General features: G+C 37.5%; 1 pseudogene; it reads right to left on the bottom strand.

Moving 5' to 3' along the window:
• Positions 1–22,690, bottom strand: part of LOC121258854 — a 78,205-nt pseudogene extending 55,515 nt beyond the window's left edge.
• Between the last annotated feature and the right edge of the window lie 3,194 nt (positions 22,691–25,884).

The raw sequence follows: 25,884 nt of genomic DNA on the forward strand, positions 1-25,884 counted from the left end.
TACAATTGTATCATTGACTAGTCCTTTTTTAGTATAGGCCATGTGGTTTGGGCCTTCCATTAGGACGTTACACCACATTAGACATAGAAGGTATCATCTTCCAAATATTAGCAATGTGATGGCTACCCATAGATCCTTTCCAACAAGCTAAAAGATCCACCACTCACTTGGGCATCACCCAAGCAATACCCAACCTGCTGAGATTCTCATCCCAAAAAGTCATTGCGACCTCACAATGCATAAACAAATGATCAATTGAATCCCCATATTTCTTGCACAAATAACACCAGTCTAGGCATATTATACTTAGACTAGTGTTATTATACCTAGAAGCCGTTTGGTTTCTCCGTACACTTTTTTCTTTTTCTTTTTCACAATTTGGCTTGTGATGATGTTCATGGGCGTTTGATCGTGTGTTTCTTGCGCGTATGGGAACGAAAATTGGTATTTCGAATGCTATTATTATTGAACTTAAGGCATTTAAGGTAGTAAGAGATGGAAGTTGGGTGCACATTACTGAAAGAGGGTGGAAGTTTGTGAAAAATCTTCACTTGGAGTTAGTTGCGACATGCCGGTTCACCAAAGCGTTGGAGGATTGCCTGAAGGTTGGGAGAAAGGAGTTTTATGCAGCCCATCAGGAAGGAGACAGGGGCTTATGTTACATGTAATGCTCTAACTCCCAAGGTGTGTTCATGGCTATGGTGGAATACAAACAGGGTGGTCGTCGAAACTGTATATTCATTCCTAAAGACAGAGAAGGTAGGGGATGGAGAAAGCTGGTGGAGGTTTTGAGGGAGGCTGGCAGAGAAGGCCGTTTTGTTGGGTCGGCATCACCAGTGACGACGACAACTCCGTATCAACCTTTTGCCCAATCATACATGGAGGCTCTGCAGAAACCGGGGTTATTGGAATGTGCTTGAGGACCTGCTAGGTTGGGTGCTAACTCTAACTTGCGAGGTGGTGTTGTCGTCTCTACAGGTGCTTAGAGTTGTGGGGATGGTGGCAGGGGAGCTGCTGACCTTAATAAGGAAAACATGCTTTGGGCCCTATCAAAGATGCAAACTCAAATATATGAGTTGCAGAGAAATATTCAATGGATGATACAGTGCGTTGAGGAGGATGAGGGGGTGGGGATGGGCTTGGGTTAAGGGGATGGACTCAGCGAAGGAAATTATAGGGGAACCTTTGGCCAGGACATTTCTAAAGGGCTGAGTAAGGCTGAACCAAGGGAGGTAAGTCTAAAGGGCAAAAATATAGTGAGTGGGCCGGGCTTCGTGAAAAGCCTGAAACGGGTGTGGAAGGCTAAGCCTCAAGCTGAAGGTTTCGGGTGTCTCAATGTATCAAGAGGCTTGGGTGAGTCTAGCACGACGGCACCACTACTAGTTCCAATGGTCTCAGAGGTTGCACAGAAACTTTCGCCGGTCATTGGCAACTCACTTGGTGATGCGTCGGTAACGTTGTTGTCGCAGGAGGTGGAAGAGGGCAAAATAGTGGAATCGCGATGCCGAAATGGTAGTGGTTAGTGAAGTAGTTTTTAATCCGTTCGTGTCTTTGGCTCCTCTAATTAATGAAGTGCATTTGTTGGACCCAATTCCTCTGTTATTAAAACCTCTTCATTCAATTGATTTTTTGCATCCCGAGATGAACAATAGCTCTGTTTCGGTGTTTTCTGGTGATTTACAACAGGAGTTTTCTACAAGAGGGGGTGTGGTTGAGCCCAATTTACAATTGGAATTATATGAAGGGGAAATCTTTGATGAGGACGTGGGTAGCCCGACTCCTATATGTACCCTCTCGTCTCATGCTTCAACCAAAAATGCCTCAAATAGGGTTTTAAAAAAGGTTGAAGATTTACAGGCATGTATGGGGATATCTTGTGAAGGGTTTGAGAAGCAGTTTGAGACTCTTCTTGTTGCTATTGAAGCAGGAAGACCTACGGCTTTGAAGTCTGCAGCAAAATAGGACAGTGAGTAGAAACTTTAAAATGCTCCATTAATTACGAGAATAAGGAGGGAAGTGTAGGGAGGGATAGTTGAAAGGGAGGGGATCTTGGTCATCAAATGAAGCTTAAAATCCTCTCTTGAAATGTAAAGGGGATTAACGATGTCAACAAGTGTCTCCGTATTAGATCCCTCCTCCGTAGCTGGAAAATTGATATTGTATGTCTTCAAAAAACCAAGTTGAGTTTTATTGATAAAAGCACCATTCGTAATTTGTGGGGCTGGTGGGTTGGAGTTATCTTGCCTCGTTGGGTGCTTCAAGATGTGTGTTGTTGATGTGGGATAAGAGGGTGGTGGAGTTAGTAGGGGAATGCATTGGGAATTATTATGTGGCTGGTTCTAGATGGGTTATTTGATTCCTCAATTTCATCTGGAAATTCACGAAATGGGCTTTTGCGGGTGTGTGTGGGCCTAATGTGGATAGGAAGAGAAGGTTTTTGTGGGAGGAGTTGGCAAGTTTGTTTTACTTGTGGGATTTGCCTTGGTGTTTGTGTGGGAATTTTAATATTGTTCAGTTTCCTAGTGAGAGGGTGGGTGCATCTACTTTATCTGTGACTATGGAAGAGTTTTCGGAGCTGGTTTTTTATCTGAATCTTGTAGATCCTCCATTGGTAGGGGTAGTTTATACTTGGTCTAACAGTAGAGGGGGATCAAGGTTGGATAGATTTCTAGTCTCTCCTTCTTGGGAAACTCATTATCCGGATTTATGTCAGAAGAGGTTGCCCCGTGTTTGTTGTAATCATTATCTCATTTTGCTTGATTGCGGTGGCTTACTTGGGGGTAGGCATTATTTTAAATTTGAGAATATGTGGCTTACAGCTGATGGATTTGTGGAGAAGGTTAAGAATTGTTGGGCCTCTTACTCCTTTTTTGGAAGTCCTAGTTTTATTTTGGCAAGTAAACTCAAAACTCTAAAGTTTGATTTAAAGAAGTGGAATAATGAAGTCTTTAGGCATATTGAAGTGCAGAAAAATCTGCTTTGGGATGAGTTACATGCTTTGGAGGAGGGGGAGGAAAATGAGGAGTCATTGTCAAGGAAGAATGAGGTGGTGACTGAAATTGAGAAGGTTTTGTTGATGGAAGAAATTTCTTGGAGACAAAAATCAAGGGTGCTTTGGTTGAAAGAGGGGGATAGTTGCACTAAATTTTTTCACAAGATGGTTAATTCACATAGGCGCAATAACACCATTGAGGTACTTTTTTCCGGTACCAATGTGCTTCACTCCCCTGACGAGATTCAAGATCACATTGTGCAGTATTATGAAGATCTTCTAACCGAGACAAAGGAATGGCGTCCTAAGTTGGATGGTCTGAATTTTGACAAGTTGGATGTCTGTGCAGTCAGCTGGTTGGGGAGGCCTTTTGAAGAAAATGAGGCGTATCAGGTGGTGAGTACAATGTGTAAAGATAAAACTCCGGGCCCGGATGGCTTTTCCATGGCTTTTTTCCAAGAGTGTTGGAATATAGTGAAAGTAGAAGTTATGCAGGTATTCCAAGATTTTCATTCTTGTCAGAAGTTTGAGAAGTCCCTAAATGCTACATTTATTGCACTCATCCCTCAGATAGCTAATGCCTTTGAGTTGAAGGATTTCCGTCTTATTAGTTTGATAGGTGGGATCTATAAAATTATTTCGAAGGTGTTAGCTAATCATATGAGCACAGTGATGGATAAAATCATTTCTACACCTCAAAATGCTTTTTTTTAAGGGACGTCAAATTTTGGACTTGGTTCTAATTGTTAACAAGTGTTTGGACATCTGTATGAGGATCGGTACTCCAGGGGTTCTTTGCAAACTTGGCATGGAAAAGGCATACGACCACATGTGTTGGGATTTTCTTTTTTATATGCTAAGAAGATGCGGCTTTGGGGATAGGTAGTGTGGATCGATTAGACATAGTGTTTCAACAACTCGGTTCTCTGTATTAGTTAATGGCAACTCTTGTGTTTTTTTTAAGAGTTTGAGGGGTTTGAGACAAAGGGATCCGTTATCCCCTTTCTTATTTGTTTTAGTGATGGAAGCATTGAGTCATATGGTTGAGACTGTTGTAGGAGGGGTTTCTCTTTGGTTTTTTGGTGGGTAATATTTTTTTTTATAAGTAAAAGTATATTAATAAAATAATAGGCAAAGCCATGTTCAGTACAAAGAAGGCCCTAAACTATATAGGGGCAAAAGATACAGGGAACTCATGAAAATCTTGGCCATTAAAATTAATGGCTACGGCCCAAGTACAAAGAGTTCTAAAAAAGAAAGCTTTCAGTTCCTCCATCAATCTCTCTTTGTCCTCGAACATCTGTTCATTATGCTCTTGCCACACACACAATATGATGCAAATAGGCAGCATCTTCCATACAGCCTTGATCTGTTGATTGCCTCTTAGATTTGTCCAACTAGCCAACATCGCCACTACTGTCTCAGGCATAACCCAACCCAAGTCTAGTCTACTAAATACCTCGTTCCATAACCCTCGAGCTACCTCACAATGTAGTAGAAGATGGTCCACAAATTCACCCCCATTCCTACACATGCAACACTAATCTGCAATAATCACCCTTCGTTTCCTCAAATTATCCGTTGTGAGGATCTTACCCAAGGAAGTCGTCCACGTGAAAAATGCTGCTTTGAGAGGGCGCTTTATGTCTCCAAATCCTTTTCCATGGAAACTGAGTTGGAAGTTCTTGAGAAAGAGACTTATAAAACTAGCGAACTGAAAGTGGGCCTTTATCTGTAGGAATCCACCACAATAAATCAGCATGCTGGTTACTTGGTTTGATTGAGTACAAGAGGCTGAAAAAGTTGCAAAATTGTCCATTTCCCAATCATGTGGCGCTCGGCTAAAATTGATATTCCACTGTATTTGTTCCCCCACTCTCACCATGACTTCTGCCACTGAAACATCATTGGCACTTGCAACCCTGAAAAGAGCAAGAAAAATATCCTTTAGAGCACCATTACCACACCAAGTATCATACTAGAATTTGATCCTAGCCCCATCTCCTAGACGATAACTTGTGTGGCGAGAAAAAACCTCCCATCCTCTTCTTATATGTTTCCACAAACCCACTCCATTTGCCCCTCTCACTCGTTGATCCTTCCCATAAACCACCATATTTACTCTCAATCACCAACTTCCATAAAGCTTCTGGTTCTTTATGGTATCGCCACAGGGATCCCCTTGTCTCAAACCTCGAGAACTAGTGAAAAACCCAGCAGGAGAATCATTCACCAAGATCGAAAATCTGACTGTTGAGATACAATGTCTGATCCATGCACATCATTTCTCTCCAAAGCCATGTCTCCCAAGTAAATAGATCAAAAGCCTTTTACATGTCCAGCTTAACAAGGATGCCAAGAACTCCCTCTCTAAAGTCTGCTTTCCAAACATTCATTGGCAACTAAAACTGAATCAAGAATTTGTCTTCCCCTAATGAAATTTTTTTTAATTAATAAGAATTTTATTATCACGAATAGGCATAGCCCAAGTACACAGGAAGTATACAAAGGAAATACCCACTACACTCTAGAAAACATTCTTCTTTTTTGAAATGATCTTTACCATCACCATACGCATACGATTGGCAAGAACCTTCGATATGATCTTATAGACCCCGTTGATCAAATTTATAGGGCGGAAATCCTTCATCTTCACAGCCCCACTTTTTTAGGAATAGGAGCAATAAAGGTGGCATTAAGGATACTTAAAACAAAAAAAAAAAAAAAAGGTGGCATTAAGGCTTTTTAAAATTTCATGTATGAATGAAACTAGACAAGATTCAATACACTTTCAACAGCAGACAAATTACTCACACTTGATGCTTTTTCAATTCCTGGAATTAGTGATCCAACGTGGTGTGCAAGGCAGTCTGGCAATACAATAACAAGTTCTCTCAAAACAGAAAATGTGCCAACCTGCAAACAGACAAAACATTTTTTTTTTATAAGTACAGACAAAACATTACTTGTCTTGATGGATTTCTCACTTAGCTGCCTATTTATAGATTTAACAATCTTTGGCACTTCTTGTTTCAATAACCATCTTGGACTGAACAAAATGACAAAATTCTATCATCAGCTTCTTCATCAATAGCACCCACACCAATGCTACCCAGGAAACCACGCACCAGAATGGCAATCACTAGGATTGATCAAACAAATGCCATACCTTTAAAAAACACGTCCTTTAAACGTATTGGACCTTAAAATTCAGAATATTCCATTGTACTCTCCATAAAAAATAAAATAAAATAAAAAATAAAAAGGTGAGTACATTCATTAAAAACTGCAATTACAACAGACTGCAATAGCATCCCCTGGATAGTGGAGGGTCACCAGGATACAACGATAGCCGAGGGAAGAAGTTGGAGTTATAATCTTCCAACTATTGCAATTAAAAAAAAAAACAAACTTGCGGGGAGGTAAAATTCAGCAGATTGAAAAATGCAGTCATATTGTCATGTTCTCCACCAATTTAGCTATTAAGTTCTTCACAAAACCAGGGAAGGCAAACATTAGGACTCGTTTGTTTTCACAACTCCTCCCAACTCATCTCATCTAATCATTACAACTTTCTCAAATTCCCACACAAAATAAAATAAACAATTCAACTTTTTCAAATCTTAAAATAAAAATAATATTAAAAAATATATTTTAACAATATTTTATTCAACTTTTAACTTTAATCTCAACTCATTTCATCTCATCTGCGAAAGCAAACGAGGCCTAAAGCCTCACATCTCTTGGGTTATAATACGGGTTTAAATCAGCATGTAAATTCAGTATCTGCTTTCTATGAGCAATTCACTCTCTTTATTTTTGTCCTATTTTTTATTGTTTGTTTCTTTGACCTTCTTGGTTCTTCTGATTTTCTGAGTAAGATAAGCATGCCTGAGTTCTCTGATACTACAATCTCAAATACTGCAAAAAGTAACAAAATTTAAAAAAGGAGAGACATACTATCATGTGGAATTACTTGTAAAAAATGATATCGTGTGGAATGAGAAAACTTTTTGTGATTAACTTATAAGCATTTCAACCAACATCCATACACTCAACGTAGCATGGTCAAAAAAAGAAATTCATGCAAACTCTAAGCATTAGAAGAACGCAAGAATTAACTTGCCTTAATTCACTCATGTCATTCTGCCCTTTTGTAACATTTCCAGTTTGACACAACAGTTCAATGAATGTATTAAAGACATCCATCTGTAGCATTACAATAGTAGATAACCAACAAGATGAGCAATTAGATATCCAAAAATAAGTATTCATTCAGCCCTTACCTTCACATTTTCTTCCCTTTCTTTAAATCTATCAATCAGTTTTGGACAAGCCTGCACAAAAAAGAATTTAATGTTTAATGAATCTCCAAGTAATTAGGCTCAAAACGTTATAAGGAACCTAAGATCAGGACATGAGTGATTCTCTTTTGTATCTGCGCAAATTGGATTTTAAAATACCTCCTTATATAGTTTTGATAGCAGTTCAGGACGAGATACAATTAATGCTGCTAAGCATTTAGCAGCTGCTCTTCGGACTTTCCAGCTTACATCCTCATCATCTGTATATTCATTTGCACTATCACTGCAAAATAGAAAAAATGACCAGATGTTATTAACAATTCTATCCAAAAATGTCAAACATTAACTCTTGCATAAATCAGAGTAAAACATACTCATCTTCCTCCTCATAGCTCTCATCATCAGTATCCTCCTCCATGTTATCAGTGAAGTTAGGGTCATAACTTAGATATTCCAGGGAAAGGTGAAGAATTTCATCACAATAGGAAGAAATATCCCTAGGGCACCTGAGCAGAAAACTTTCTAGTGCCTGCATTTAGAATTCAACATATATGAGAAGAGACAGCGGAAAAATAAATAAAGAAGACCAGACATGCTTCAAGCATTATAGTAACCTAAACAACAAAATGAAGAATCTCACGAAAGAAAGAAATCGAAGCAACATCAGCAGTACCTGTATGCTATACTCACGGAGCTCTTCATCATTCTCTGAGGCACTTGTGCAGTAAGTTATCAGCAATGGAACAGTGTCACCAAGATGGGGTCCAAAACGATATCCAACAGCACGACTAGAACACCATGGTCTTGTAACATATTAGCAAGATTGTATACCCTTTAGATCGTGACAGATAAAATAACGATTGAACACTTCCATTTCAAGGCAGAAGGGTGTTTATTGGCATGTATCTCAAGACAGAAAATGTGATTAAAAGATAAAACAGATTACAGCAAACAGTATTTGGCAAAACAGCCAGTATGCAAGCAGTTCAAATAAATAAAAGAGTGACAATGTTCAGTAGATGGCATGAAACCCAAAAGTCGGTTTATTGAATTATCCATAACTAGATACATAGATGGATTTACACACCTAGAGAACAACCCACTCCAAGAACCCCCAAAAAATTAAAAACATAAACAAAAACAGATTCAAATTAGGCTGAATAGAAAATGAAAAAACTGAAATAATATAGAGCTACAGGGCTTTAATTGGGAATCTAGCTAGAAAGGAAGGCAGCACTGATCTTTATACATAATTATATGCAATTCCAAAAAGAATATTTTTTATTGGCTTTTACAAATAAAATCTTTTCTTTTGATCTGTATACAGTTAAAAAAAAAATATCCTTCAAATAAGGAATTGAGGTCAGTCACAAAGCACCAAGTATTGTTCGTTTATTTCCTCATGTGAACCTCTGAAGTAAGAAGATGAACATTTGACATGCCATGGGTAACAAAATAAACACGAGTACCATAAAAAAAATAGAGACTACAATTCAAGACATGAAAAGAAGCCCTAGTTTGGATTGAAGATTATCAAAATTTCTTAAATTTGAGAAAAAATTTTAAAGATGCATTTTTATTGGGAAGTGGTGGGGCCTATAGGAATACATTTGGGTTGAAACAGATTTTGAGATGTGGTTTTTTTAGAGTTTGTAAAAATGGCGGGACCCACAAAATATGTTTGGGAAGATATTTCTTTTATTAGTATTCTTTTGGGGTTTTGAGGAAGCTGTTTTGCTTTTTGTGTTTTTACAACAAAAGCCAAAGCAAATGATGAGATGAATTTTTTTTTAATAGAATGAGTGTTGTTTTGTTGTTTACAAGATGTTTGGATTGCATCGGAAACAAAACTGTTAATGTACTCCCCTTTTGTTAGTAAATTATCTCGAAGAAGTTTCTTGAATCTGAGCATGGCCTGAATTGACTACAAAAGGACTCCAAGAAGAAGTCAAGAACCATACAAAGTGTGCTCTCTCAATTTTGACAATGATCCAAAATCATTCTTAGCTTCTCTTTTCTTTTCTTTTCTTTTCTTTTTACTTTCTTTCTGTTTTTTTTTTTTTTTTTTTGATGTAACATTTTAATTTCCATAATTTTTTATTGGAGAAATCTTTCAATTTTTACACAATAATATGTATAATATATATATATATATCTATATAAGAAACCCATATCCAAGTCGGTCGCTTGCCATGGAATTGTTGTTCTTATATTGAAACACATAAGATGCATAAATGTTTGCATAAAATAACCATATAAGAGTTCTGCATGGCGAAATAAATGACATTTCATGATTGGACAGATGTTAGATTTCTGCATGGCAAATTTTTTTTTTTTTTTTATAAGTAAACAGTTGTATTAATAAGAATAGGCATAGTCCAAGTATACAAGATGGTATACAAGAGGTAACACCGATCTAGTAGAAAGAAATAAAAACAAGAAAATCATGAAAATCAAGGCCATTGAAATCAACAGCTTTGGCCCTTAAAAACAAAGTTCTAACAAAAAATAATCTAATCTCCTCTAATGAGCACTCCTTGTCCTCAAACGTCTGGTCATTATGTTAATGTCATATGCACCACAAAATACAAATAGGTATCATCTTCCACATAGGTGTAATTTGTGGAATACAGCCTAGATTTGTCCAACTAGCCAAAAGCTCAACCACTGTAGCAGGCATAACCCAGGCTAGCTCTAACCATCTGAATACATCTTCCCATAATGCTCTTACAACCTCACATTGCAATAGAAAATGATCCATAGTCTCACTGCTGTTTTTGCACATACAACACCAATCTACTATAATCACCCTACATTTCCGTAAGTTATCCATCGTCAAAATCTTACCTAGAGAAGTTGTCCAAGCAAAGAACGCCGCTTTGGGAGGCGCCTTATTTCTCCAAATCCTTCTCCAAGGAAAGTGATTGTTCGGAAATTATGTGAGAGACGTATAGAAAGAGCGAATCGGGAATATACCTTTACCTGCGTGTACCCACCACGTGTCAGATCTTTGAGGCCTCGATTTTATGGAGTACAAGACTCTAAAGAAATCCTCAAAGCTATCAACTTCTCAATCTTGGACCGCCCTAGTAAAGGTTACATTCCATTGGATTAGGTCACCAAATATCTCCATGAGTTCAACCACTGAAGCTTCTCTCTCACTTGCAATCCTAAAAACTGAAGGAAATGAGTCATTGAGGGCACTATCTCCACACCATAAGTTGTACTAGAATTTCATTCTTGAGTCATCTCCCAACACAAGTCTAGTGTGACGAGCAAACCCCCACCCAAACCCTCGTCTAATATGCCTCCAAACTCCCACTCCATAAGCCCCTTGTATCTCCCTAGTACTCCACCTCCCCCACATACCTCCATACTTGCAGTCAATCACCAACTTCCATAAATCTTCCAATTCCTTATTGTATCACCACAATCATTTCCCAAGAAGGGCCCAAATGAAAACCCTCAGGTTTCTAATACCCAACCCACCAGAAGAGATTGGAGAGCATACATTATCCCACTTAACTAGGTGGAATTTGAATTCATCCCCTAGACCACACCAAAGGAAATCGTGATTAAGTTTCTCAACACGAGTCGCCACTCTTGCTGGAATTGGGAATAAAGATAAAAAATAAGTTGGTAAATTGGACAAGGTGTTCTTGATTAAGGTGATCTTGCCACCTTTCAACAAGTACAATCTCTTCCAACCTACCAATCTATGTTCAATCTTCTCAATTACTGTATCCCAGATAGCTATAGCCCTTGAGGCGGCCCCCAGAGGCAAACCAAGGTAGTTCATGGAAGAGGAAACCTTGCATCCAAGAGTGCTAGCCAGCTGCCGGATGTTGTGAACATTACCAATTGGAACACTTGGCTAAACTCACTTTCAAGCAGGATACAGCCTCAAAACAGAGTAGAAGTGCCCTCAGCGCCCAAATCTGGCTTTGTTCTGCCTCACTAAATATTAGAATATCATCTGCGAACAACAAATGAGAAATGTTAAGAGTATCACCGACCGAAAAAACCAGCCACAAAATCACTGGTAACCATGGTCGAGATCATTCTACTAAACGCCTCCATGACAATGACAAACAGGAATGGGGACAAAGGACCCCCTGTCTTAAACCACTAGAGCTGTTGAAAAACCTACCGAACTTCCATTCACCAAAACTAAGAACTTTGTCGTTGATATGCACCACCTGATCTATGAGCACCATCTCTTTCCCAAGGCCACACCTCTCAAGCAAGTAAAGTGGGAAATCCTAATTGACATGATCGTAGACCTTATTCATATCCAACTTACATAAGATACCCAAGTTGCCAAATTTTAATCTACTATCTAGGCATTCGTTGGCGATGAGAACTGAGTCCAAAATTGTCTACCCTTACAAATGGGTTTTGGGGTTTCGTAATGATTCTCCCCAAAACCTCCCCAATGCGATTTGCAAGCACATTGGAATTAATCTTGTACACCCATTCACAAGACTATGGGCCGATAGTCCTTCACCTCCAATGCCCCAATCTTCTTGGGAATAAGCGCAATAAAAGTGGTGTTGAAAGAATTCCTGGAACACCTTCATTAGGTCCTCTTTCACCACATCCCAACATGATTGAAAGAATCCCATAGAAAATTTGTCTGGACCAGGTGATTTGTCTTTGACCATCCTCCTCACCATACCATGAACCTTTGTCTCCTCGAAGGGCCTCTCCAGCCAAGAAACCAGCCATCAAGCTTGGGTCTCCACCCCACCTGTTTAGTAAGCAAATCTTCAAAGAAACCAGCAATATGCTCTTGAATCACATGTGCCTCAATGCGAACAACACCATCTATGTTCAACCCCATCCTCTGCCAAACTAACATGGAGTATGCCACCACCTCCTTTCCACTAAGTACTTGTCAGCTAAGTACTTGTTGTACTAGCTATATGAGGAAATTTTTTTCAGTCCCATAGCCATTGTTGTGTCTTACGGTATCTCCTCCCTAAGCTTCCATTACACCCATTTCTCCACCCTTGTTCCGCTCATGGGACTATACCGGCACCATTGTCTGCACCAACACCTCCCTGCATGATCAAGTTTGTTTTTAATTCATCGCCACCAACAACCTAATAAATACCCCACCTCTGTGACGACTCCTATTTCCTCCCTCTTCTGCAAACTCCCACAACACCCCACCATCCCTAACCCTCCGTATCTTTTGGTATAAATATAAAGCTACGTCTACCACCACCACGGTACTCCACTAAAGCCACGTAGCGACCGTGGGCATTTGAACACCTCTGCGCAATGAAGCTTCTGCTTCCCTCCCTTGTCGTGGTGTAAAAATCCTTTTTTTCGCCCTTCAAACAATCCTCCAGTGTTTTGGCGAACCATTGCATCATGGACATCCCTAGCCTCAACTCTTTCACTACCTTTCAGCTCCTCTCAACGATAAACATGGAGCTTCCATCCTTCGATAATGCAGACACTTTTGATTCTATCACTAGATGTTTTGGAAAACCCATAATCACTCTAATCTCACCTAAAAATCAACACTCAAGCCTTAATCCCGCCGTTAAAACCCACCATCCATCATTGAAATCTTTGTTGTACAAAGAGAGACAAAACTCGAGACTTATCTCAAAATTTTCACAAAAAATCATTGGCCATTAAATCCCTAAATTGAATTGTAGAAATAATTTTCTGCATGACGAAATAAACATGTAAGATCACCATGCAGTAGTAAATGGCATTTCATAAATCATGCATTGATCATCTTCCTTGACATGCAGGTTCCTCCCTACCATGCAGAGGAAAAATGAAAGATTTGAGTGAACATCTATTTAACAAGGCAAAGAACAAATTTAGATAAACACCCCTAAGCTACACTCAATCAAGAATATGAAGTAATGTTGCAACAAAATAAACAGGAAAAAGAAAACATAAAAATGAATAGAAAACACATTTTATAGCTCACCTCAAAGCACCAATCATTTGAATGTTTGTACGGGTGATTTCTGATTTTGTGCCCTTATTTCTCAAGTTCCGAACAGCTTCAACTGTTGCCTTGGCCAAAAACTCATCTGCCAAGCTCAAAGCAAGAGATGCTGTAAACAAAGAAATTGCTAAGTGCAATATAATCTACCCTTTGGGACTTTTTATCACAATCCAAAGAACATGCAGCTCTTAATTTTTTTTCAAATGGGAATGGGCTGGCAACACATTCATCATCTGCCATTCCAAGCTAGTTTAACATAACCCAATTTTTTTTTTTTTTTCTTTTGGGATAACTAAAGTAACTATATTTTCTTAAAAAACAATAGGGGCCCAACTCAGTACACTTGGAGTAGCTAATCAAGTAGGGCAATGGGGACAATAATTCACAAAAGAAAAGCATGAGCTAGAGGGCAGTTGACGAACTCATACAAAGATTTGACCATTGCAATCATTCACTCTAGCAATGTTCTCTCGTAATCTTCAAAACTTCGAGCATTGTGTTCTTTCCAAATACTTCATATTAAGCACAATGGGGCAATCCTCCATACATCTAGGCTCAAATTACATCCCGACTTACTCCCTACGCAACCATTAACTCCACCTCTTGGGGCATTACCCACTCAATCCCAAACACAGAAGATCAATGAACACGAGCCCCTAGCCACTACACAAAAAAAAAAAAAAAAAAAAAAGGAAAAAGAAAAAGACAATAGATCACCACCGCATGCCTCCTCCTTAAGTAATCCATAATAAGATTTTCCCTAGAGCCACCATCCATGCAAATAAAGTAATTGTTTATTTTTAAGTAGATAATAATTTTATTGATGAGAAACAGGCATAGCCCAAGTACCTGGACATATAATACAAACAAAAAAATTGTTGAGGGAGACTTGTTCTTCCACATATTGTTCCAAGGAAAATAGTGATCAGCCGCAAGATGTAGAACAGGATGGTAAGATCTAAACTCAAACTTTTTTCCTTAGAAAGTGACTCAATCCCAAGGTACTCTCTATCCTTGCTCTGAAATTAGGGAGCCAACTGAACTGCTCAGACTAAAGGCACTTGTAAAACTGTAAATTGTGTTCACTTACTACTGTGGGGCCTGATGAAACTGAGTTGTTGATCACTACAAAATCAATGGAATTACTCCTCCAGCTTGAATTAGGCAAACACCACACATTTCTATCTCCTTCCCTTAGACAGAAAGCCTGGATTTCTGTCTCCAACTCACTTATTCCATAAAAAGGGTCTGCCTCGATGCTCTAATAATTTCCTCTTCCTCAATCCCATAAAGGCACCCTGCTCATTTAATAAAAGCCTTTTCAGATTCTCAATACGACCAAACATCTCATTCCATTTTTTTCATATTATTCTTCAATGCTCTCAACTTACTTGCAAATACAAAGCTAGGGGTGCCATCAAACTTGTAGGACAACCATCTTGCATCAAATTATCACAAAAATAAAACAATTATATATCACATCCAGTGTATAAGTGTTTTCATGGATACGACAACCATGTAATTTATAGCATAGTTTTCTACCTAATATTTTTCCTCTTAGGAATTGACTCTAGGAATCAATATACTTCCATTTCCACCTTAACAATTTTAAAATAAAAAGTGGTGACAACGGATTTCAAAGAAAGATGAGTCCTGGTTTTCACATTAAAGTGGAAGGAGAACTTTTTTTTTTTTTTCGATTGGCATGTAGGGGTTTGGAAGAAGAACCTCTCATTATTTATAAGTCAGAAATAAAAAAATCCATAGCATCTCTAACTGAATCTTTCTCGCCCTTCAATTTTAGAATTGAGCAACATTGAGATCCAAACAAGTAAAGATATGAAATCGCCCAAAACGATCAAACACAGATGAATCGTGATTAGTGAGATAGGTTAAAAAGAATTTTCAAACAACTTTTTTATAAGTAATCAAGTACTTTCCAGCATTTTATATTCCACCAAAATGAGAAACTCAAGTCAAAGTAACATAAAGCTCAAAAAATGAGGAAGGCGTCGAAAACATTAAGAAAGTATCTCCTCAAAGTAAAGTTCAAATAAACAATCAAACGCAAAAGTTTGATAGAACTTACCAATACAAGACACGGTCTTCTTTCTGACACTAGCTTGATTCGAATTCAATTGGGATAGCAGAGCAACTAAAAGTAGATCATGGTCAGCCACCATTAGATTACCAAATTTATGGAGAACATCACATAATATATCAAGACATTCACATTTAATCTCAGTGCTCATTACCTGAGTCAAAAGATAGTAAGTGCAAAATTAGAAGAAAGCCTTTTCTTCTAAATTAAGGAACAAGCAAAAAGCCCATAGTTAACCATTAAGAATGAAAAAGGCTATATGCAAGACTTAAAAGAAAAATCATAAAACCTGGCATAGGAGCTACAACATCATTTTATTTGGGGACCATTTGTAAAATGAGAAGCCATACTTATAGCTGTATAAGCTAAACAAAGGTATCTGTCCCATTTACTTGGGCATAGCTAGTTCTCATCAATAAAATTCTTACTTACAGATTAAAAAAATAAGTTAAACAAAGGGAATACAATAAAGCCCTATATATAGATATGAGAAACCAAAATTTATAAAATGACAAGCTGGCACCCCAGTGAATCTCTTGCACATATATAAGGGACACTCCATTCCCATTTCCTCCATCTAAACATCTAATCATTGGGCGAGCCTCAAATATCCAACATTTTGTGAATGCAAATGCACAAACACAGACATAACATAACATAACACAACATATATGCATACCAAGATTAAAACACAAGCATGAATGCCCACATAATGAGAAGTATAGCACTATAAAATCCTATTAACCCTATGTCAAGTTTGTAGAAGAAAAAAATATCGAAGGATGAAGAAACTAATCCAGCATGCCTTCATAACCCATGCCTAAAAGAGTTGGTAAGACCCTGAAATGGACAGCTTCATACCACTGTCATGATTATGTCTATAGATTCCCTTTTCTTGACCTAAGATAACCACAATCCATTGCAAATTTTGCGACCATACACATACATATCAAGAAACATGAAATCAAAATCCAATCCTAATGCAATTCTTTAGTTTTGAGTTTTGAGTTTCATTCCTTTTCCCGATTCTCTCATATTTTCATACTCTCTCTCTCTCTCTCTCTCTCTCTCTCTCATATTTTCATACTCTCTCTCTCATATTTTCATAACGGGCTATTCACCAAAAAGAGCACTCTCATCCGGATTTCAAAAGCTTCCATGTGATAAAGAAGTGGCCTTCAAATTTTAGGAACTCACTGGTCCAGTGATTCCTTTTATCAATTGAGGCGTAACAGCAACAAGAATAGGTTGTGCAAGAGATTGCGTCACAACTTCAGCAACTATTGTCTTCAAAGCTATGCTAGCAATGTCGCGATGATGATCCTTCCCATTGAGCAATTTATCACAGAGTTTATTAGCCATCTCCACAACACGTGCCTCGCTGACCTTCTTGACCAGTGGAGCAAGACTGCATTACCACATAGAACAAGGACATCTGTCAAGCAAAGCAATATGCAACACGGTACTAACATTAGAGCATCTCTTTATGCAATATTTCATTCATTATTTTCTGAGGTTGTCCATTCGTTGGGAGGGATTAGAGATTTTTGGGCATCGACTATGGTATTGGATGGGACTAGTTTTCATAATTTCTATGCTGCTCTTTTCAGCTCTTAGCTTGTAATTAGGCTGTTTCTCTTGTATATTCCCTATGTATTGAGCTATGCCTAATTATATGGATTAATAAATTTTCTTGCTTATCAAAAATAAAAAGTTATGAGGTTGTCCCATGTATGTCTTCCTTTCAAATAACAATCCCAAAAAGTAAACAGAAATTTAGAAGAACATAGGAAAGAAATAGCAAAGTGTCCATCCTGCAGTTGCACCCAAATAACAGTGCACCACTAGAATGTTACAAAGGATGAATTGCGAATTATCACAATAAACAATTATAAAACTACAGGTTCCAAAACGAAAAACTGCAGCACACTTAAATGCTAAAGGGACTACAAGCATCTTCAATTGAGTGCATGCCTGAACAATCAGTAGTTAACAATAGGAGTTGTGCATTCTAAAGATACCATTTTTTTATAAGTAAGAAGAATTTATTAATCTACATAATTAGGCAAAGTCCAAGTACGTAGGAAGTATACAAGAAAAAAACCTAATTACAAGCTACGTGATGTGAAATATAGCATAAAAGTCATTAAAGCTAGCCCTATTCAATAAAATAGCCAAAGCCCAAAGTAACAATGTATGGAAGAAAAAATCTCTAAACCCTCCCATTGAAGATTCCCTGAAGATACCAAATTAATCAAAAACTAAAAGATATTTAACATATAAAGCAATACTGATGAACAGGTAAAAAGTTCTCATTGGCAGATTTGGCTCAAAAACATTGTGTGCTCAAAATTTGACTCGTCTATGGTCTAACCAAATAAAACCGAAAATGGCATGTTAATGAACCAATCACTAGCTTTGCACTTAACTACACGAGAGAGAGAGAGAGAGAGAGAGAGAGAGAGAGATGAAATTTGAATAATTGATACAATAATTAAAGCGCAACTGTATTAAAACGAACATCTTCTGGCCAACCAATAGAAGTAACAGCATCTCTGAGCATCCAAAAGCCCATAAGACTAGGGTTGTTCAACCCGACCTGACCTGAAACCAATGTTCCGACACGACACGACCCGACCATATTACCTAATTACCCAAACCGGCTTTATATACCCGCTTAGCCGAACCGTACAATTTAAGAAATTACCTGATTAATCGATTTTTTTTTTTTTCCAAATTAAGCCTATACTTTTCACAAGACTTGACATAAGGTCTTTATTTAGCCAAGCATATGGTTGAATTGGTGACATCAGAGGATGTAACAACACTAGTTTTTTGCGACTATGACTCTCCTCCGCCCTCTCTATATGTGGGAATTAATTGATTAAACACCACAAAAGAGGGTGGATGCAGGTCATAAGTTTTCAAATTTAGAACTGTGGACAAGAGGTGTGAACACCCACAAGCATAGATAGTTTAGTCTTAAGGCTTTAATTAGTGGAATTATTGTCACAGATATTATGTGCCATTTTAGTGAAATTAGGGCTTCAAATTTTGGGTTGAAATTGAATGAACAACAAGTGTAATGCCATTGAGTCCCAAGAACCTCGCATGCATGGTTGTACAGATAAAAGTATTATCATAATCCTGGGTTCCTTTTGGGAAGAGAAGTCCAAGATAAACAAAAACTCATCAATTAACGGAGGGAGCCATCAACCAATTTTGTGTGCAGATAAGAGTTTCAACTGTTGCAGGGGCCAATGAGCTACGGAATGAATCTAAGACACAACCTCCAACGCTAAATGCCGACTCGGAAGCAACAGTAGATATGGGAATAGCTAACACATCTCGAGCTATATTGGCAAAGATCGAAAAATTGATTGAATTCATCTTCCACCACATTAAAATATCAAAGTTGGGTGTCAATCCTTCAAGGCTCCCCATAAAATATCGATCCAACTCTAATTTGGACTCTATGACACCCTTTGATGCTTGATACTGCCGATATCTACTATAAATATCCACCGCATTATAAGACGTCGTGTTGCTTTGACTCTCATCAACACTTGAACCTACATTGGATTTTGAATATTGTTTATACATCTGCTCAATCATCCTCTTTAACCTTGTAACAAGTTCGAACGCTCGCTCATGACCAAGAAAATCTGTAAACCAAAACTCCAAAACTTCCAACTTGGAGCGCAGATCAAGCACAGCCGCAATAAATAAGATTTTGTTTAGTTTCTCAAAATCCCCCAATACTTGTCATATTTCAACAGCATCCTCTTCAACATAATTTTCAACATATCATCATCACCCATAGAAAATTTGATCAAATGATTATAGATTGAAGCTATTTCTCTAATGAACAAATGTGAAGTTGCATAAGTTGAGCCTGAAATCCGCAAGATGATATCATAAAAAATCTTTAAAAATTGTACAAAAATCTTGACAATTTTCCAATCATCTAAAGTTGGTGGTCCTTCTCCAATCTCACGTAAATGCGGACCAAATTGATTGTCTTCATCTTGCATCATCTCAAAAGCTGCATAATAATTTAGAGCCGCATTCAACATCAGATATGTTGAGTTCCACCTGGTTGGAACATCAAGAGAAAGAAGCGCACCACCCAAGATATTTTGTCTCTCCGCGCATGACTTGAAATTTTCAAGTCTTGCAGGGGAAGACTTCACATATTTCACCACATTTCGAATCTTCACAATTGATCTATCAATTTCTTTCAAGTCATCATGGACAATAAGATTCAAAATATGTGCACCACATCTTATGTGCATAAGGTCATTGTCTAGTTCCAAACAATCTCTAATTTTGGTAATCTTCCTCAAATAATCAATGACAGTAGTATTAGAGGATGCATTGTCTACTGTGATTGTAAATATCTTCTTTATGCCCCATCTAAGTATAGATGACTCGATCTCGAATTACACTAGGGATTGATTCAGACACTAGGTCTTGATCAAATGATTGTTATAATCATTTGATCAAATTATCTGTATTTTAAATAAAGCATCAATAATATATATATCAATATATATTACATGTGTAAATATATATAAGAAGCAAGCCTTTACAGTTTACGGTATAAAAAGATAAGGTCCCTGCACAAAGACAGCTTGGTGCTCGATCATGCATCATCAAGCTGGCTGCTTTGCACGATACAGCTCTCAATAGTCACATTGCATTAATTATATATCTACACCATTCATGGGAGGCCCTCTCCGCTTTAAATTACTTTGGAATATGAATAAGATGAATGCAAATTCTTTACGAAATTGCATTGATCATGCTGTTTATTATGTGATCATAATAATTATAACAACATATAAAATACAGATTTTTTTTTTTTTTTTTTTGATATCATAAACTGATCATGAAGTGTCAAGCTTTCTACATTAGTGATATGTTTAGTATATTAATAAATGTGCTTGTAATATAAAAGGTAGTATTTTTCTTGGAAGTTCCTTTTAGTTATAATCATGAAAAAGAAGCAACCATAATCACTCCTTTTATGGAGGGTACTTGTCTGTGTGTGTGTTTCTTAAATCAAATATTAGGCTACACGTTGATTCTGGAAAAGTGGGAGGGGTTGGTCCTGGTGTTGGTGTTTTGAGATAGTCTTTTGCAACCTGTTATAAGGAACATACAATGCAACTGCACATGCAGACTGACCTCCTTCGTGAAGAATTTCTTGAGAACCAGAGGTTGAAAACTAAAAATATTGACTAATTCTTTGTAAGGCAAGGATCAAACTTCCTTATAATTTGTGACCAGAGTTCAGATTTGGAGAGAAATAAACAATACGTGGGAGCCACATCCTCTCCAAATCCAGACATTATACTACCTCTCAAACATAAATTTAAAAAGATTTTTATTGGTGCAAGAAGTTCATTGTATCAGAGTAGGGACAAGTTATTAATTACTTGGAACCCTTTTTGTCCCCCTAGGGACATCCAATAAAATTGGAACGATAATTGCAACTCAAACATCAAATGAATGACTTTTCATCTATTGCTAATAATTTGACATTGCTGAGATGACTTCATGTATTAGATTTCCAATGGTTAACAGAGTACTTATGAATATCGTTCTTCAGATTTAGGACAATTAGTACTATAGACAGATCATGACATGGCAATGTAGTACGTAGTATGTAAAAGGCACATGGGCAGCATGGCACGTGGAATGCATGCTCGATAGAGACGGTGGTAGGAGGGGAGGGAGGGGACTCGACCCTTCGATGTTCCAAAGAGGAGGCGCATGAGACGGTCTTGCCATGCTTCTTTGTCCCCTGTCCCTATACCCACTCCACTCCTCTATAGGTCCCACATGGTCCAACCTTCATTTTTACATTAATTGAATCATCATCTATACCCATTTAAATTAAATCTCACCCCAATTTTGTATATAATTGACTATTTGACCGCAGATAAAGAACAAATTAGATATAGCTTCAACTAGCAATCCATGCAAAAGTAACTTGTATAGAACACACAGACAAAGAGTGGAGGTCTTGATCTACAGAAACACATGGGTAGGTCCTAGTTCTCCCTGGTGAAACATGCTCTTTTACATTTTTAAGTCCAGATCTCACCAATGTTTTATCCAGTGAGATATGAATGAATGTATGTATGTATAACGCTTATTTTCTCTCTTTTTTTGGGTTACATACCTTTTTTAGAAAAGAGAAATTACACATACTTTTGATAGTATCTTCTATTGACAAAACGGTGTGAACACAAATAATGATTTTTTTCTTTAAGAATCCCCTGTTTTGGTTCTTCTTTACTTCCTCAACGAGAGTTCCATTTTAATTTGATAACAAAAAACAAAGGAGCAACAAGTAGGGCTTAAATTTCTAAACATACTCGAATCGACAATCATCACTACAAAGAAAAAAAAGTAGGACAACATCAGGAACAGCCCGCATCAGCTGCGAAAAAACTAAGGAGACCAAAAACTAAAATCGGAAACCCAAAACCAAAAACCAAAATCGGAAACCCATAATACCCAAAAGTTACACAACCAAGAAAAACCCAAACTCAAGAACCCTAACGGTTCAAATCATCCATATCTTCTGTCCGAGAGAGAGATTGAGACATCGAGAGTGAGAACTGAGAGAGTTGAGACTGCGTGAGGGCTGAGTGCTAGAGGCTGAGTGCGAGTCTGTGAGAGGGGAGTCTGTGAGAGGACAGAGTGCGAGAGAAAGGGCTAGTGTCTGGAAGAGAGCGTGAGAGAGAGGGCTAGCGTCTGGAAGAAAACCCATTTTTGATAAAAGTAAAACAACATCGTTCGGTTATTGGGTATTAACCGATTTAGCCAACTCAATTTGGAATTCAAACGGAAGTCTTCCGTTCTGCACCGTTTCGTTTCGAGTAGGGTAATTCAGAATTTTCGGGTCGGGTCGGGTCGGGTAAGCGGCTTAAATGTACACCCCTACAGTGATAAGACAATACCATTTCACAGCCAATCCCAAAACATCCCCAGCTGCATCGTCAAGCTGTTGTATGATTATATCTCCAGATCAGAATCTGGTATGAAACTATCTTTGTTTAACTCATTTAGCAAATCAGATGTTGCCATATATCTGTAATCTTTATCCTTGCCCGTCATCTGCAAACAAACTCACGAGAGTCAAAGCATAACAAGCTAAAGCACTCGGGATAAACACACTTGCCCATCTTGAGAAATAAAATAATTGATTCATTAGAAAAAAGGCATGCATGCATGCATGTGCGTAAATACATAGAATATCATACCTTTTCTAGTATACCGGTCATTACTAAGTTAGCAGCCATCTCTGTGCAACAATATCAATGCGTTGTTTAGGGGTATTCATCCGGGTTCCAACTCGAGAACCTAGGTATACCCGAACTGGGACCTGATTTTCAAACCCGGACCGGATTGGTCTAGTTCAGACCCGGGCCGGAACCCGGATGAATCTGAATTTTTGAAACCTGGAAATTCGCGTTATACCCGGTTTTTTTTTTTTAACACTAAAGGTTCATATTTAATGTTTTTTATTAAAGGTTCATACTAAAAGTTCATACCCGGATAACTTTTTTTCAAGTAAAAACCTATATTTTATTAATGTTATTTCAAGAAAAATCCGTTTGAAAGCACAATTCTTTTTATGCAAAAGCCTATATTTATTTAAAAAATTTCAAACCATAATTATTTTTTATATAAAAGCCTTTATTTTATTAAAAACAATTCTAAGAAGTCAAATTGGAAAGCATAATATGTGTTCTAAATACTAAATGCATAAATTCATCGATGCATGCATCACAATGCAATCTACTACATATTACATTATTCGTTATTTATACATTACATTACAAAATACAAAATTACAATATATGAATTATAAAATCAGTAGCATGTCCATCAATGATTTAATCTCCACACCAAATAGCAAACTTCAAGTAATTGGACTGAAAGAGATCCTACAAAAAACAAAAAGTTTTGAACAAGGATTATATATATATATATATATATATATATATATATATATATTTATAAGTAAAAAAATTATATATACAAGGATTAAGACAAATTCCACTTACTAAATTAAAGATTAAGATGAGAACAAAATCAGCTTTGCTCGATGCTTCTATACAAAGATAAAAACTGCGAGTTAATGACATCATACCCTCAAAATGAAAGCTTAATTATGAGAAATCATTGGAAATTCTTTTATTGAAAGCAACAAAACCTAACTGAAGAACTAATAGTAAAATCTAGGCATTACCTAATTTACCAAATCAGTGAAAAAATCAATCCAAGTCATGTTCATCATGTGATCCAGAATCTCACAAAATAGAATGAAAATGACAAAAGCCACAAATATATTTATTTCTTGTTGTGCTACCACTATGACTTTTAAAACATATATATATATATATATATATATATATATATTACTCCATGCTTAAGAAATTGTTAATAAACTTTATATATTAAAACCAAAAGTCAAAGAAATATGTAGATAATCAAAGTTGAGGGGAAGCACATGAAGTGGTAGGAGATCCAGACTTGATCAGTACTCAGTTTCATTAAATTACAAGCATAAAGGTGCAACTTTGGCCAACTACAACATGTATGTTCAACTATTACCTAGAATCCAAGCATAACATTTTTTTTCTCCAAATACACCCACACTAACAAATATTTTGTAGAGTTTTCATTTAAATAGATATCCCTAGACAGCCACTTCTCTTAGCAAAATTAATAAACAAGAACCTAAAACAGAGTTTAGATCCACCACAATAGATCAGGTTCGATTATTATATAATAAAGTAAGTTGTCATGAGAGCCACCTTGAATAGAAATTTTTTATATCTCTATTTTGGAGGTTTACCATTATCTTGAATTCTCATGTTAGACCTTATGAAGCCCATTGAAAAACAGACTAGTTTAGAAACTTTCAAACAACCATATCCAATGGTCATCTTTATTCAAAACCATATATGTTTTACACTAGACAGAAGCCATACTTCTGAAACATACTCAACATATTTTTGAAGCCAACCCACCTCTCAATGGCCTTAAAACTTCTTGGATTCGATACCCACGACTCTAGCATTTTGCAGCTAAACAGGTCTAAACAGATCTGTTTTATTTTTTCTTTTATGTACATGGCAACAAACCCAATCTTCAAGTGCATAGAAAAATGTTTATTTATTTTTCCTTTGTTCAACTAAACAAATCTAACCCATAAAAGATTTGAATAGCACTGGTATTATCAGCATGAAGAGGAGTGGAATGCAACTGAGGAAAATCAAGTTCACCTAATAACCCACGAAGCAATGTGATCTCAGAGCATGCAGAAGACATAGCACGATACTCAGACTCAGTAGAGGACTTGGAAACTCTATCTTGTTCTTACTCTTCCAAGAAATGAGTGCATTGCCTAAGAACATACACTTGCAGGTAACAGAGGGACGAGTATCCGCACATCCAGCTCAATTAGCATCATTATACCCCACCAATAGTAAGGAAGATTCTTTATGAAAGAACAACCCACGTGTAGAGGTGCCATTCAGACATCGGAGAATGCGGCGAAAAACAGCTAAATGAAGATGTCGGGGAGCCTGCATAAATTGACTGACTTGCTGCACAGCAAGAGAAATGCCAGGACGAGTAATCGTCAAGTAGTTCAAACTCCTAACAAGCTGCCGGTACAAGGATGGATCTAATAAAAGCTCTCTTTCTTCCTGACGAAGCTTACGATTTACCTCCAATGGAGTAAAAACAGAGTTACCCGATTGGAGACCACCCAATGAAATAACGTCATGCGTGTATTTGTGTTGTGTAACAACGTACCAGTTGAAGTAAGCTGCACCTCAAGGCCAAGAAAGTACTGCAGGGGACCAAGATCTTTCACGTGAAAAGAGGCCTTGAGATGCTATTGTAATTGCTTAATTAACTCAGTATCTGAGCCAGTAATCACAATGTCATCGACATATATGAGAAGCAATACAATTCATGCAGAAGTTTTGCGAAGAAAAAGAGAGGAATTAAACTGATTTTGGGTAAAATGAAAATCAAACAGGTTAGAGCAAAATTTGTTAAACCATGCACGCAGAGCCTGTTTCAGTCCATACAAGGATTGACGTAGCTGACAAACCTCTGAGGAGGGTGTAGCAAACATGCTGGGAGGTGGGGACATATAGATTTCTTCCTTCAAATCCCCATGTAGAAAAGCATTCTTCACATCCATCTGCCGGAGAGACCACCCTTGCAACGCAGCAAGTGCCAAGATAGTCTGCACAGTAGTCATTTTAGCAACATGCGCAAATGTCTCTTCATAATCAATACCATACTCCTGTTGGTTCCCAAAAACCACGAGACGGGCCTTATATCTGTCCAGTGAGTCAGCAGCTCGAAACTTGGCTGAGTACACTCATTTACAACCAATAGGTTTGATGTCAGAGGGACAAATTATAAGGTCCCAAGTGTGATTGTCTTGAAGAGTTTGGATTTTCTCTTG

Source organism: Juglans microcarpa x Juglans regia, chromosome 3S, assembly GCF_004785595.1.
Source record: "Juglans microcarpa x Juglans regia isolate MS1-56 chromosome 3S, Jm3101_v1.0, whole genome shotgun sequence".
In the NCBI taxonomy this organism is placed as follows: domain Eukaryota; kingdom Viridiplantae; phylum Streptophyta; class Magnoliopsida; order Fagales; family Juglandaceae; genus Juglans; species Juglans microcarpa x Juglans regia.